Source organism: Mytilus galloprovincialis, chromosome 9, assembly GCF_965363235.1.
Source record: "Mytilus galloprovincialis chromosome 9, xbMytGall1.hap1.1, whole genome shotgun sequence".
NCBI classification, from domain to species: Eukaryota; Metazoa; Mollusca; class Bivalvia; order Mytilida; family Mytilidae; genus Mytilus; species Mytilus galloprovincialis.
This window is the reverse complement of record NC_134846.1, coordinates 74,622,700-74,637,903: the sequence shown is the minus strand read 5'-3', so window position 1 is coordinate 74,637,903 and position 15,204 is coordinate 74,622,700. Positions and strand designations below refer to the sequence as shown.

Genomic DNA, 15,204 nt, shown 5'->3' with positions numbered 1-15,204 from the left:
CCACTGAAAGCTTAATTATTGTAGAGACCAGGTGGTCGTGTGGTCTAGCGGGACGGCTGCAGTGCAGGCGATTTGGTGTCACGATATCACAGTAGCATGGGTTCGAATCCCTGCGAGGGAAGAACAAAAAATTTCGAAAGCAAATTTACAGATCTAACATTGTTGGGTTGATGTTTAGAGGAGTTGTATATATATATATAAATAACCAATACTGTAAAAAGTAAAATCACAAAAATACTGAACTCCGAGGAAAATTCAAAAAGGAAACTCCACAATCAAATGGCAAAATCAAAAGCTCAAGCACATCGAACGAATGGATAACAACTGTCATATTCCTGACTTGGTACAGGCATTTTCTTATGTAGAAAATGGTGGATTGAACCTGGTTTTATAGCTAGCTAAACCTCTCACTTGTATGACAGTCGCATCAAAATCCATTATATTGTCAACGATGCGTGAACAAAACAAACAGACACAATAGGTAAAAATGTCAAAAATAGGGTACAGCAATCAACATTGTGTTATCTTAATCACTATAAAAACAACAAATGTAACGAAGAAGCACCAAAAGGCATACATCAAATTTAACATCCTCATTTTGCTTATATTATACGATTTTATTTATCTATGTAAAATCCACCCATAGAGGATGGAAGGTTTTAAGTACTGGTGTAAAATTGTGAGTTTGTAATTCGCACAGGTAGACATAAAATAATTTTGTCGTTCAAAGTATGACGGGATACATAAATACAGAGTCACGTAAAATAGATATAACAAAAAGCAGACTTAACAGTAAAAGTAATAATAATAAAGAAAATAATATGTGGTTCAAAGTATGACGGGATACATAAGTACAGAGTCAGATCAAATGTATATCATAAAAAACAGACTTACCAGTAAAAGTAATATTAATAAATAAAATAATTTTGTCATTTAAAGTATGACAAGATACATAAGTACAGTCACGTCAAATGTATATCACAAAAAACAGACTTAACAGTAACAATAATAAATAAAATAATTGTGTGGTTCAAAGTATGACGGGATACATAAGTACAGAGTCACGTCAAATGTATATCACAAAAAACAGACTTAACAGATAAACTAATTTTGACAAATACAAAAAGTAAAACTTTATCCTTTGTATATAGCATTTGTTGCTTGAATGTATTTTAAAATGTAAAATGATAATAACATTCATTCGTTAAATATTTTCGCCTCTGTGGATTCTTTCCTCAATGTTCAATTTATTACTTACAAAAAACTGAAATTTACATCAAGTAAAATTGAATTTTTGTTTTGATGTAATTGTATTAATAAGTTTTTAGATTATGTAATTGTGAAAAGAGTATACAGGAAGGTAAAACTGACCTTAAATTGTGTCTGTGCATGTTAAAAAATCGGATGGGGGAGATGCCTTAATGTACTTCTAGTTTGAATGCCCACAATATTTATTCTTTTGGCCTCAAAGGAAAATATGATTACTTCTAAAATCTATACTCTACTATATATTTGTATAAATACAACTGAGTCCGTACCATGCACTTAATAGTTGACTGTCAGCTCCCGCAGGGTACGAGTAGCCAGAGCTTAGATGTTTCATTGAATTTAGTGGTTCATCTAAGGTAAAGATGTAATTAAGGTTGCAACCATACTCTAGGGAAAGTTGAATTTAGACGACGATGGTTATACTGTTACAGTGCAATTGGCTTTTGTGCTCTCAAATATTTTATTTATGAATTCAAAATTGACGATACAATTGATTTTCATGCTTTTGTCAAATGACTTGTAGATACGTTTAATAAAGGCAACAGTAGTATTATACCGCTATTCAAAAGTCAGAATTCGATTAAGAGAAAAACTATAAGACAACGGAACAACTGAAACACTGAACTGCTGAAAAATGGTCTTCGTTGCGGAATATAGATACTAAGTATTTGAATGGAATAAAACAATGAAAATTCAAAGCCTTCTATGTAGATTTGAAGCAATTTTAGATTTTGGTGTTTGTATATTACTAACATCCAATAGAGCTACTTCGGTAAATACAGATTAACATTATTAATACGCAAAGTTAAAATTATGGAGTCCAGGTGAATGTTTTACAATAATTGGAGCCTCAGTTATATTTTTCGACATTTTAAAAGAACGAAAAACATTGGATAACCTTAAAATATGTAAAATTCGAATCATGCACGCTTGCAGTATACATAATTATAAAGCTGCCATTGACGTAGTAACATTTGTTATGCTGCGAAATATTTGTTTTAATTAAAGTGCAGAACAAATTTTACTGTTACTCACAAACGATGCGAAAGATACCAAAGAGATTATCAAACTCATTGATCGAGTAAAACGACCAAAAACAAAACCACCGCAGAATACAAAACACAACATCGAAAACAAAAGATTGAGCAACAGGAACCCCACCAAAAATGATGACCATGTAAAAATTTAAATCACAATAATACTGAACTCGGAGTAAAATTCAAAACGTGAAGTCCATAATCAAATGGCTAGATTAAAAGCTCAAACACATCAAACGAATGGATAACAACTGTTATATTCCTGACTTGGTACAGGCATTTTCTAACGTAGAAAATTGTGGATTGAACCTGGTTTTAGAGCTATCTAAACCTCTCACTTGTATGACAGTCGCATCAAATTTCATTATATTGACAACGATGCGTGAACAAAATAAATAGACTTAATAGTTAAAAATATCAGCAGTCAACATTGTGTTATCATCTTAATCACTTAGAAAACATACAAATATGTAACAAGGAAGCATAAAATTGCATATATACAAAGCATATAAGCAAGAATACACAAGTTTACCATTGTACAATGACGGGATGTATAAGTACAGAGCCACGTCATATATGTAACAGAACATAAAAAGGCATATAGACAAGGCACATAGCAAAAAAGAAAGGCAAGAATACGAGAAAATTATAAACAATAAGGACATACAAGTACCACAAGTATCCTGATAACAATAAAAACAAACAAATATTGAACAAAGAAGCACAAAAGGCATACATTAAACTTAGCAACCATTCATTGTTTTCTTATTTTTGAATTTCATTTATGTATGTTGAATCCAACCTTAAACGACTGAAAGACTCCAAGCACTGGGACCGGACGAAGAATCGAGCCGGCCTGACGTCAAAATGTTAACGTCAAATATGTAAGTGTTTTTGCCTTTAAAAAAATCATTCCATAAATTTTAAAGTTAAATCAGCAAATTGGTCATTGTAAGACGTAACAAATCATCATTTTTTTTAGATTTAAAATGCAACCATCTGGTAAAATATAATATGGATGGGTACAAGATATAGTACTATTAGTATACTAATAAATGCATATCAATAGAAAAGTATAATTTTATCGAAAAGCACTAAACAAACTAAATTTATTCGCATTCATTGTTGAGGTTATAAATTCAATAAATAGTTCAAAACTGCATGTCATTTTCAGAATCAAATGACTGTAAATAGAAAATTTGATACAGAGCATCATTAAGGCAATTGTTATCTTATAGTTAGTTTCTGTGTGTGATGCATTGTCGTCTGTTTTATGTTGCAATTAAGTGATTCTGTTGTTTTCGTTGTTTTTCTCATATATTTGATGTGTTTCCCTCGGTTTTAGTTTGTAACCGGATTTGTTTTCTCTCAATCGATTTATGACTTTCGAACATCGGTATAATACTGTTGCCTTTTTTTAGGAGGATGAAAGACAGGGTTACTGTGTCGTGAGACGAGAAACTCAAATTAATGAAATAAATGTATTAAAAGAATTAGTTTTTGACAAAGGATATATGTTCCAACTATCGTAACCACAATTCCGTCCTCTTTTTCCTCGAATGCGGCGACTTCGTCGAATAAGACTGCTCACCGAGTTTTTAATTACATAAGCAACACGACAGGTGTCACATAAGTGCAGGATCTGCTTATACTTCCGGGGCACTTGTTATCACCTACGTTTAAGCAAAGTTCGTATTGCTCATGCGGTCTTTAGTTGTTGTTTTTTTATGTTGTGAGTTACCAGTTTCGACTGATGAGTTGTATCATTCAATTAGTGTCGTCTGTTATACTAGGCCTTGATATGTTGAATAAACCACTCAACGATACTAGACTTATAATTGAGTACGACAGATGCGATCTCGTCTACATGATCTTAAGAGGATTCATTGCGTGCAATTTGAAGTGAACAGTGGCATGAAGGTCTTTACTTTAGATTATCTTACCAGACCTATATCTGTTAGAAGTTGTTTCGTACCATAGAAAAAAACTTCGCTATTGCATCAAATATGAAATGTTTTACATTGTGGGAAAATTAAAAAAAAAATCAATGGAATTATTTATGACAAAATGCACGACTGTTGTATGACTGAAATAAATTAATTCACATAAAAAATGGCAAGATTATTAAATAAAGCCGAACACAAACATACAAAGTTACTTTTTCAGGAAAGGAATTTTGCATATTTAATTATAATACATTATTTTTGTTGGCTAACAAAATGAAGTGTAACATTCATGATGACACGAGCTTTCACAATAAAGTGCACAGGTGAGTAAAAGACAAACTTGATACATATCGTGTCTTCATGATCCTACCAAAAAATTGTAATTATAAAAATTGAATGCTTCATTTGGTAATGTTATAGAATTGTAAAAGTGTTGACTGTGCGCCCGCGCTTCAAACAAAATGTACTTCGGTCAAGTCTTTTACACCCAATAAATTTACAAAAAAGCATTCATTTCCTAAATAAAATATTTGCCACTGAACGTTAGGCATGCAACAAAATTCAAATAAATATTTCGTTTATAAAAACGCTAAACTTGACATTTTGTTCATCTCACCTTTTTACATGTATACCTTTTGGATCTGATATGCAGATGACCTGCAAATGCCTTTGATTGTTATTCAAACAGCAAACAAGGTCATACAAATTGAATGTGTGAATATAAGTTTGTTATTATTACTTATTTAAGATATTTTGAGAAAAGATATTTATATTTTATATTCACAAATGAACTTAACCGTCATTCTTTCTGATTCAAATTATACAAATGTATAGAGTGTGAATATGAGAGAAGTATTATAACTCATTTAGGGTATGTTGAAAATAGATAAAGGCATTCATTCGCTCGTGTTTTAAGTGATCGGAATGAATGACGGATAAATTCATTTGTGAATATGAAACCTTCGCGAGTTCCTTGAAAGCAAGTTAATCGTTTATTCATGTGATATGATTTGTAATGGAGTATAGACTAATATAAACAGTTTTTGTTAAACCAATATTTACATTGTGATGGCCTTAAACAAATTCTTTAAGAGGCCTATAATACAGTTGATTTAGATTGTATTGACAAAGGGTTCTCTGTTTGATCTGGAATAAAAATTGGGAATCTATACATCAATGTAACGAGAAAATAATCTGGTTATATGGACCAATGCAGATATTGTATATCAAGGTAAGCTTTATTTCATGTATAACACCGTATAATTTCAGTTCAAACCAAAATTAACATAATGCGACCCAAAATACAGTTATGGATAAAAAAGGCAAACATTTCGTTAAATTCAAATATAACGGTTTGCGTCTTTAAATTATACTTAGTATTCATAAAGTCAAAATATGTTGTTGCCACTAAACGGATGTTAAACGACGAATTTCAATCAGCACTTGAAACATTGTATAAAGTGTCGTGTTCAATTTTGAAGTGGCTACACTAGTGTTACGGATAGATATTGCGGACAAATACAATTATTATTACAGGCAAGTTCTTTTATTTAATTAATGGCATGCCTTCATTTTGACCATTATTTAATTTTTGTTTAAACTCGCAAACATTACAATTTTCTAAATTGATACAATGTTAAGTGGACATATAAATAGGTGGCATTTAACCATGATATAAATTATACCTTATATGCATGCATTGTGATGTTCACGACATCCAATACTATTGAATATCCATAGTTTGCATGTCGAGAATAACTTTTATACATGTCTCTATATAATTTGTTTACAATCGCTATTGTATTTGTGTAAATAAAATGAATTGTAGTCGAGGTTATGTTTATTTGCAAAGTAATTTTCACATTAAATCGATACTGATCATGTCCTATGTGACCGTGATTTTAGTGAAATATGAATCAAAATAACATACCTGTATTGACAAAGGTAAACCCCTTCGGAGATTAATAACTACAAACAATATCAATATAGTAACGTAGGTTGTATTTATACTTCATAAGTCTTTGGTATTGAAAACACTTCTTTTTGTTATTTATATAGTTTGACCCCACAATAAAACAGACAACGACCATATCGTTGAAAAGTAAGAAAAATTTAGTTCACGTAAAATTGGGCATGCATGCAGAATAAATAGAAATTAGTTCTTATCTAGAGACATTTTCTATCACTGATTTCGTTCAAGCCATCCAGTGACAATGATAATACTTGCTGCAACTAAAATCTAAACTGCTATTAAGGACTATTTAAGATGTGCTATAAGTTTAACTTCGCTAGAACCATGTACATCATGCGTCTAAATAACAATTTTCAACCAATGTTTGAAGTCTTTTAGTGACATATGACGCTTTGGAAGTCAACTACTACCGTAATAATTGCACTGGTTTTTTTGAAAATATCAATAGGCTTAGTATGTATCCAATCTAACCTTAAATTGTAATGCCAAATTGTTAACAAGTAAATATTGACTAAATGTTCAAAATATATTTTTCATTCAGCTTAAGTTCCTTCATCTTAATGTATTTGTCTGTTTAAATGATGGATGGAAAGTTGTCTCGTTGGCACTCATTCCGTATTGTCTTATATCTACTAACAACATTGAAATGATGAAGATGCAAAACAATAAAAAAACAAGAATGTGTCCTCAGTACACGAATGCCCCACTCGCACTTTCATTTTCTATGTTCAGTGGACCGTGACATTGGGATAAAAACTCTAATTTGGCATTAAAATTAGAAAGATCATATCATAGGGAACATGTGTACTAAGTTTGAAGTTGATTGGACTTCAACTTCATCAAAAACTACCTTGACCAAAAACTTTAACCTGAAGCGGGAAAGACGGACGGACGAACGGACGCACAGACCAGAAAACATGATGCTCCTCTACTATCGTAGATGGGGCATAATAAAGGTCACCAATGTTACCCACAGCTGTGGCAAGTAATGTAAAAAAAAGAATCGCATGGTTCAGTTTAACATGCATACATTCATTCCTTGTAAAAATCAAACCTATATTTTCTGTCTTAGTGGTATTAACTGGTCTTAAATGCTTTAATGACACCAAACAAACTTTCACCCATTAAAGGATGCGTTTCTTATCTCATGTGTTTCATTTGTACATCGAGCCAAAAAACTGATGCATTTTAAATGGAAAATATCGGGCTATGAATACTAGTACATAATTTCTATGTATGTCCCTACGAACTCAGAAAAGATCTTTAAATGAGAAGTAATTCCATAGTATTCTGCATGCATGCCCAATCTTACGTGAACTAACATCTTTCTTTTATCTTAAACACCCTAACGATCGGCTTGTTGACTTGATTGTGAGGTCACAATGCTATGAACTGGTCATAATGTACTTATGACACAGTATTAGGTGATTTTATTGTGTCTATATTCGGGTACTTAATGTATTTAAACCTTAAGTTCGTTTTGATGAGATACATTTCTAACTTTCATTAAGCAGTCTTTCCATTTACTTTTTAAATCAGATCAAAGTACAGTTTACATATCTAATAACTATACAACCAAAAATCAATCCAGTTATTTCAATATTTACTTTGCTTGTGTAAGATAGGCCAAATGCTCTGTTCATCATTGTTTCCGTTTTGGTTAACCGCGTTTTCAGAACATATGTAATTATATAGAATTACTTCAATATCATTGACAAGCCTTCTTAATGAATGAAATAGTATCGTGCGTATATTATGTTATGTAGTGTTAGCTTCAATGCAATGAATACGCAGTCGGAATAGAATAATGCTGTAACTATGATGTTGTGAATGTGGATTAATTGCACAGTCGTTCAGAAACGTCAAAGCAATATGATACACAAGACAACTGGGTTTTTTTGTCTCTATTTCATAGTCTACGTAAGGAAAAATATATAGAAATCATTAATTCATAGCCCGAGTATTTCCATTCAAAATATATGTTTCTGCCTCGATGTACAAATAAAACATCTGTGATCAGAAACATATCGTTTAAAGGAATTATTTTGTAATTTGAAAAACTATTACTTATAATCATGCATTCATTTACATATTTTTATGAATATGTAATACCTCTTGTGTTTTTCAGTTGTATAGAAGGAATAGCCGCGGGCACATGTCGCCAGAATGATAAACTGGTGACATGACGAGAGAAGGTGTACACCATAATATTAACGCTGGACAATTTTCTGGATAAAATGGATATTAAAATGTGTATTCAAGAGAAGAAAATTTGATCCAACGATTCAATAATCAAAGTTATAGGTAAGTCCAACCTTTTTTCATTTCAAAGGTTAAATGATTCTGTGATATTCGTGTTCTACCATGTACAGTAGAATAATACAATGTGAAAAACTAAGCAATCAACCTATGTTTTCTGTTTATTATATATCTATGATAAAATGTTTAATTAATTTTTATGAAACTGAAGTACGTAAAGGCGGTAGCTACATGAGTATCATACATAATAATCATAAGAAAACCTACATTTTAGTACAATGTTAAAAAAGTCATAATATAGACGTCTACAACTTATATACTATATACCAATATATTTCAATAAATATGAATTTGATGGTAACATTGTATTTTTTTTTTATCGGAGACTATAAATTAGTTATACGCGCATGTTTATTAACTTATTTTTAAACAAATTTTCTCATTCAGTTTTATATGGTAGATTTTATGCACAATGCCACCGCGACAGCATATACAAAGTATCATTGAACAGATAATTCATCAAGCTTAAAGTGAAAATTTGACACCATGTTGTGTTAAGTTTTCAGGCAAGATTTGGTAAAGTTTGATTAATTAAGTGACAAGTTGGTGTACTGAATGAGGATATTCAGACAGCAAAGGTCTATATTTCGATCACAGAAGACTATAAACAGGATTAGTTCATTCGAAACTACATGTAAAGTTTTTTAAGTGGCATAAAATACTTTTTTAAATGAGCATTTTAAACATAAAGCATTGCAAGGAATAAGCAGCAAATACATAAATAAAAAGGTTCGAAAAGGAAGTATTGTCCAAATTAGTATTCATAATAGACATTGATATAATAATTATGCATATTTAGAAATACACATAAGTAATCTGTCAATATATGGCGGGTTTGCTGTCTCTTGTAAGCGGGAAAAGGGGTTAGAGCCCTCATACAATTGTTTAACCCTTTGTGTGTTTCTTTTAATTCAAGTGTCTGATTGTCATATTTGTTTATCTTTTATTGTTTGACGAGTGTTGTTTACAGACGAAACGTGCATACACAATTTTTCTTTCAATTTGGAAGAGTTATTTTCAGATGATGACAGTATTTGACTTGTAATTAAGTTATAATTGTCATAAAAACACCAATCGTATTGTGTTTGTTGGCATAAATTATGTTTATTACATTTTTCCAAAGTTTGTATGGATTTACATTATGTGTTTTCTGGTCAAGTTATGGTGTGCAGTCGCTGTGTCGTTGACATACACATTACACACGTACTTTTATTCATAAACAACACTACATTTGAATTAACATTGTCATTGGTACCTAAGGCTCTTCGTTTCTGTCAGAAGACAAGACGGTAAATGCAGCTGATTGATGTTTATTCTTTCATCTGAATTTTTATATAACGCCATTTTCTCAAGAACTACTGAATGAATTATAATTGAACTTTTAACATAACGTTATTGTGAAGCTCAGACTGTTTGATTTATTGCTGCAGACTGATTTTTGACAAACCATGGACATAATATATTACTTTTGTTCATCACAATAATCTTAAGTGGACTTTTGTCAGAAGGACTGTTAACATGCGTTATTGTCTCCTTTGTTAACTACTCGAGGTTAACTATATATGGAATAGACAGATAAAATGTCTGCGGTTAATCAGGGGCGGATCCAATCATTTGAAAAAGGGGGTTCGTTCCCAACCCAGAGTAAAAGGGGGGTCCAACTATATGCTCCCATTCAAATGCATTGATCGGCCAAAAAAAGGGAGGATTCCAACCCCGGACCCCCCCCCCCCCCCCCCTTGGATCCGCCAATGGGTTTGCGCGTCACATCTGATTTTAAACAAGATAAATGCATGTCAGCAAGGACTAATAATACCGTCATCCATATTATCATGCACAAGTGGTTTGAAACAGGAAGAATGCCTCAATCACTTAGTTTCGTAAACCAACTATGTACATGTAATATAATCAACCCATTTATCTTTGCCTTGTGATCCCTTTACCTTTCAATGTTGCGGTATCTCACTATTCGATTAGAAATAGTTTAAAGAAAACGTCTATCTAAATTTTAATATTCATGAAGTTAGGATAATGAGGTGAAAGAACTATTGTCTGTATTTTAAATAATACTGGCTATTTTCATCCAAATCGGAAGAGTACTTTTTTGGCAGTTAATAAGATATATATTTTTAAAGGTTTATATCAAAAAAATAATGTATATTGATTAAGAATGAATAAAATTTCAGCTTTAGAAAAGGGTATATATCTTGAAAATCCATTCTGTAGTATTGGAGAAAATAATCTTGGAATACTGTTGGCTGGAGTCCGAAATGTCAGACTGAAGTGCTACCTTAAAGAGTTGATTGAGACAACTAAGAAGAACAAAAGTAGACCAGCACCATTGCCAAAAATAAAAAGGCAAAACAACGAAGAACAGTCAACTAAACACTTATTAAAAAATAAAGATTAAGCAATACGAAACATAAGAAAACTGAGCGACAAAACTTTAAACAATTTAAGAGTGGACTTGCAGAGCTGTTTAATTTCATCAGATTTATAAATATTTTGCCATCCAAACGTGAAGCATCGAGCTTTCTAAATGATGTTTTCACTAGTATTTGTAACAAAAGAGAGAAAAAAAATCTAACAACGTTCAAACCCCAACTAATTTTAAGATAAAGTTACTTTTCACAAGTGTTTCTTTTGATAAGTGCGAAGATGTCAATTTTGTCAGTGGAGCGTATGGTACATGTCAAATTTTTCATACCTTTGGGAGTGTAGATGTAATCATGTTTACCTTTAGACGGAATAAGGAATACCATATGTAATATTGTTCACCTTTCAGTCATACCGTATCATGTTTAAAGTACTTACGTATCACGAGCACTAAATTTGTAAAACTTGAGATAGTATCTCCACTGGTAAGGGCTGCAAAACTCGAGAAATAATAAAATAAAATTGAGACAATGTTTTGATATTCAGTACAAATATTCAAGGTTCTGTGTTGAAGGCCGTACTTCGACCTATAATTGTTTACTTTTTTTCACATTGTGACTTTGATGAAGAGTTGTCTCATTAGAACTCGTACCACATCTTCTTATTAATAATATATAAAACTTAGTTCATTCAAAATTAATAGGTGGCAATTCTTTCAACCAAATTGGGTAGACCTATTTGGATGTTTTGTTGATGTGTCTAGACTTTAAGTCTTACTTGTCTCCATTCTGAAACTTTCTATGAAGTTGGCATTTTAAACACATTGTGAAAAAATATGAAACCTTTGACCATTAAAACTTAATTTTTAATTTCCAAAGTACTATGATGCTTATATTAGACTAGCTTTAACGTAGATTAATTTGCATTTCATTATTGCACAAATTCGTATCACTTTTAAAAATTGAAATTTACAAAAATTGTTTGAAAAAAGTTCTGCTCTTGCTACGAATAATTACGAAGTCTAGATAATAGATGTACCCAAATACGGCCAAACTTTGAAATGTCTAAGATATTTATTTTATTTTAACGGATAAATACAAGTATTCAAATATAAACAGTATTGCTATTTTGTATTTCTAAAGAGAAGCCCACGTCATCCCTCTTATATAACCGGATACATCCACAGAAGTGTAATCATAGAAATGACGATAATAACTTTTTTGTTGTTTTATAACTTTTCATCTTATTTTAATAATCCTTTGCAGCTTTCAACTATAAAAAAAAACAATTTCTGTAAGATAATCGTTTAACTTATTATGTGTATTGCGTGCGCACACCATGTATATTTCTTGAATATCTTTATTGTAAGAAAGCTTAAAGCTTCTTCTATCAGGATTGATTGAGTATGACAGGAATATAAAGTTAAGAATTTAAGTCTCCTTGATAAACACAGAGTTGCATATTATTTCGCTTTAAAGTCATAAGAAACGAGTGACCGGTGCAAAATAATGTTCTTCCAATTCTTGAACCAATGCATACAAACATCATAAACTTAGTCTTCTTTGCACGAATTTATCATTTTTTTTAAGGAGTAAATTTCGTATAATCGTTAATTTTTTTTTCAATCGGTCAGTGTTGTTGTGAAAATATGGCAGGTAATTAAAGTTCGTGTTTTGAAGCCAAGTTTAACGATTGTCACCTGTTTGTCAACAATCGACAAAAAATCAACAAAAAAGCATGGAAATTGAGCACGTGTTTAACATGTAAATTCAGATAATAGTTTATTTTAAGGACATCCATGCGTATTGTGATCACCGGATTTTTACGAGATGGGTCACACTGAGGTCACTTTGCATACGGAAAATATAAAATAAAGTAATCTTCTAAATATGAATAAATTAAAGAATTTTCTTCAGAAAATAGTATATGTACATCAGTTTTATAATGAAAACTATCTATTGAGTTATAAAAAAACGTATCCATTACTTTTTTTGATTTGAGGTTTCTTATGACTTTAAGCAATGATTAACCGGTAGTCTTCCTGGTATTAAGATCAAGGTGTTCAGTTTAGGCTTCAGGTAAAGGACTTCAGTTCACGTTCTTTAAAAAAAAGAAAAGCAATTATGAACTCTACAACTCTTGTATACTTGAACGGCCAATTAATATTTCCAGTACAGTTTTAATACTTAAATATTTTAATTATTTCAGTTTCTCTATATTTTTATCGGTCAATGTTATTTTACACACAAAGAAACTGTAACAATAAGAGGTCACCGAAGCTAAGTAAAAACAGTCTGAAGTAGGAACAATGAAAATAAGTTTATCCCGAACTTCAGAATTTTACTTGGATACATGTATCTTTTATTCGAGTTTAAAGAAAAAGCGGGGGAAAGGGCTTTAGAAAGCGATGCATCTTCACTATGCAACCCGTCAAACGAACAGACGTTCATGAGGACAACAATCCGACCAAAGAACAGACGTTCATGAGGACAACAATCCGACCAAAGAGCACACAACAAAGTCTTTGCTTCTGTACTTTAAGCAAACAACAATCACCTAGATTTGACAGTAGTGTAACGTTCGTTTTATTTTGTATGTCTTTCCATCGCAACTGTTCCTAAATTATAATTAATTTTTCTTCTTTAAAGCACAACAAAAATAGGATGTTATTTATATATCATGTCGGTTATAGTTTTATGGTTTTTTGTTATTGTTAAAATATCTATTTACCTGGAAACGAACTTGATTACCTGTAATTATATATAACTAGGGAAAGTCTTGTGGTTGATTTTTTTTTATTAATTGTGGTAAAGCTAAGATAAACAATTGACACTTTAAACCTTTGTTTGTAGTTGTGTCATGGAACTGATTGATCGCACGAATTTGAACGAATTTACTGCTAAGGTGTAGTGAGATGCAATCTTTTTTTTTCAAATACAGCCATCGTTCTTGTCTAAACATTGTTTTGGATATTTTACAAAAATAAAATAAGTTCTCTTTTATACTGTTAAAACGACGTTAATACCATTCTTCTTGATAACTCAATTATGTTTAGTTTGGAAACTTTACCGATCGTATTCAAACTTTGATTTGATTAGAAAGTCTAAAATTGAGAATGGAAATGGGGAATATGTCAAAGAGACAACAACCCGACCAAATAAAAAACAACAGCAGAGGGTCACCAACAGGTCTTCAATGTAGCGAGAAATTCCCGCACCCGGAGGCGTCCTTCAGCTGGCCCCTAAACAAATATATACTAGTCCAGTGATAATGAACGCCATACTAATTTCCAAATTGTACACAAGAAACTAAAATTAAAATAATACAAGACTAACAAAGGCCAGAGGCTCCTGACTTGGGACAGGCGCAAAAATGCGGCGGGGTTAAACATGTTTGTGAGATCTCAACCCTCCCCCTATACCTCTAACCAATGTAGAAAAGTAAACGCATAACAATACGCACATTAAAATTCAGTTCAAGAGAAGTCCGAGTCTGATGTCAGAAGATGTAACCAAAGAAAATCAACAAAATGACAATAATACATAAATAACAACAGACTACTAGCAGTTAACTGACATGTCAGCTCCAGACTTCAATTAAACTGACTGAAAGATTATGATTTCATCATATGAACCTCAGGCACAATCCTTCCCGTTAGGGGTTTAGTATCATACCATCATAACATATATGAGAAGAACATAACATACTTTAATTAATCTATAAATTTGATATATATTTGTAAACCTTCATTTGGATTACATCTACAATTTAACTTTCTACTTGAAAAAAGGAAGAAAGATACGAAGTGGTTAATCAAGGACCATACGCCGAAAAAAAGGCAGCAAATATAAAAATAAAAGCAATAAAAAACCCAGATTGTTTGATTATTTGTGGCGTCGAGATGTTGTCTCATCGGAGTACGCCCGCGTATGTTTGTTCGTATATATTACATGTACATGTACACAGAAAAATGGATTTTCAGCAGCTCAACCCCAACCAAATTTCAGTAACCCCGGAAAGTTCCTGAACCATCAACATTTACTTTACACGTTATGCATGTAATATTTGCCACTGGATTTGAAATAATCGGTATACGAAAATGAAATGTTTGTGTTAATGGTGATTATTTGTATATATGTATAAGTTTGTCATTTCGGGGTCCTGTGTAGCTTTATATATGTGGTATGGGTTTTACTCATTGTTGAAGGCCGTACAATGACCTATAATTGTTTATTTCTGTTTTATTTTGGTTTCTGGCGGAGAGTTGTCTCATTGGCAATCATAT

General features: G+C 31.8%; 1 protein-coding gene across 4 annotated transcripts in view; it reads left to right on the top strand.

Moving 5' to 3' along the window:
* The first annotated feature begins 5,338 nt into the window (after window positions 1–5,338).
* The window catches only part of LOC143045929 (cGMP-dependent protein kinase, isozyme 1-like), a 73,101-nt gene continuing 63,235 nt past the window's right edge, over window positions 5,339–15,204 (top strand). The window contains exons 1-2 of one of the 4 annotated variants that reach the window (XM_076218772.1): window positions 5,339–5,483; window positions 8,353–8,528. The gene's annotated coding sequence lies outside the window, so the exon portion shown is untranslated. Of the gene's footprint in view, window positions 5,484–5,568; window positions 5,789–8,047; window positions 8,145–8,352; window positions 8,529–15,204 lie in introns of those variants that run through there. The other 3 variants (XM_076218776.1, XM_076218773.1, XM_076218775.1) reach the window with 3 other exon arrangements.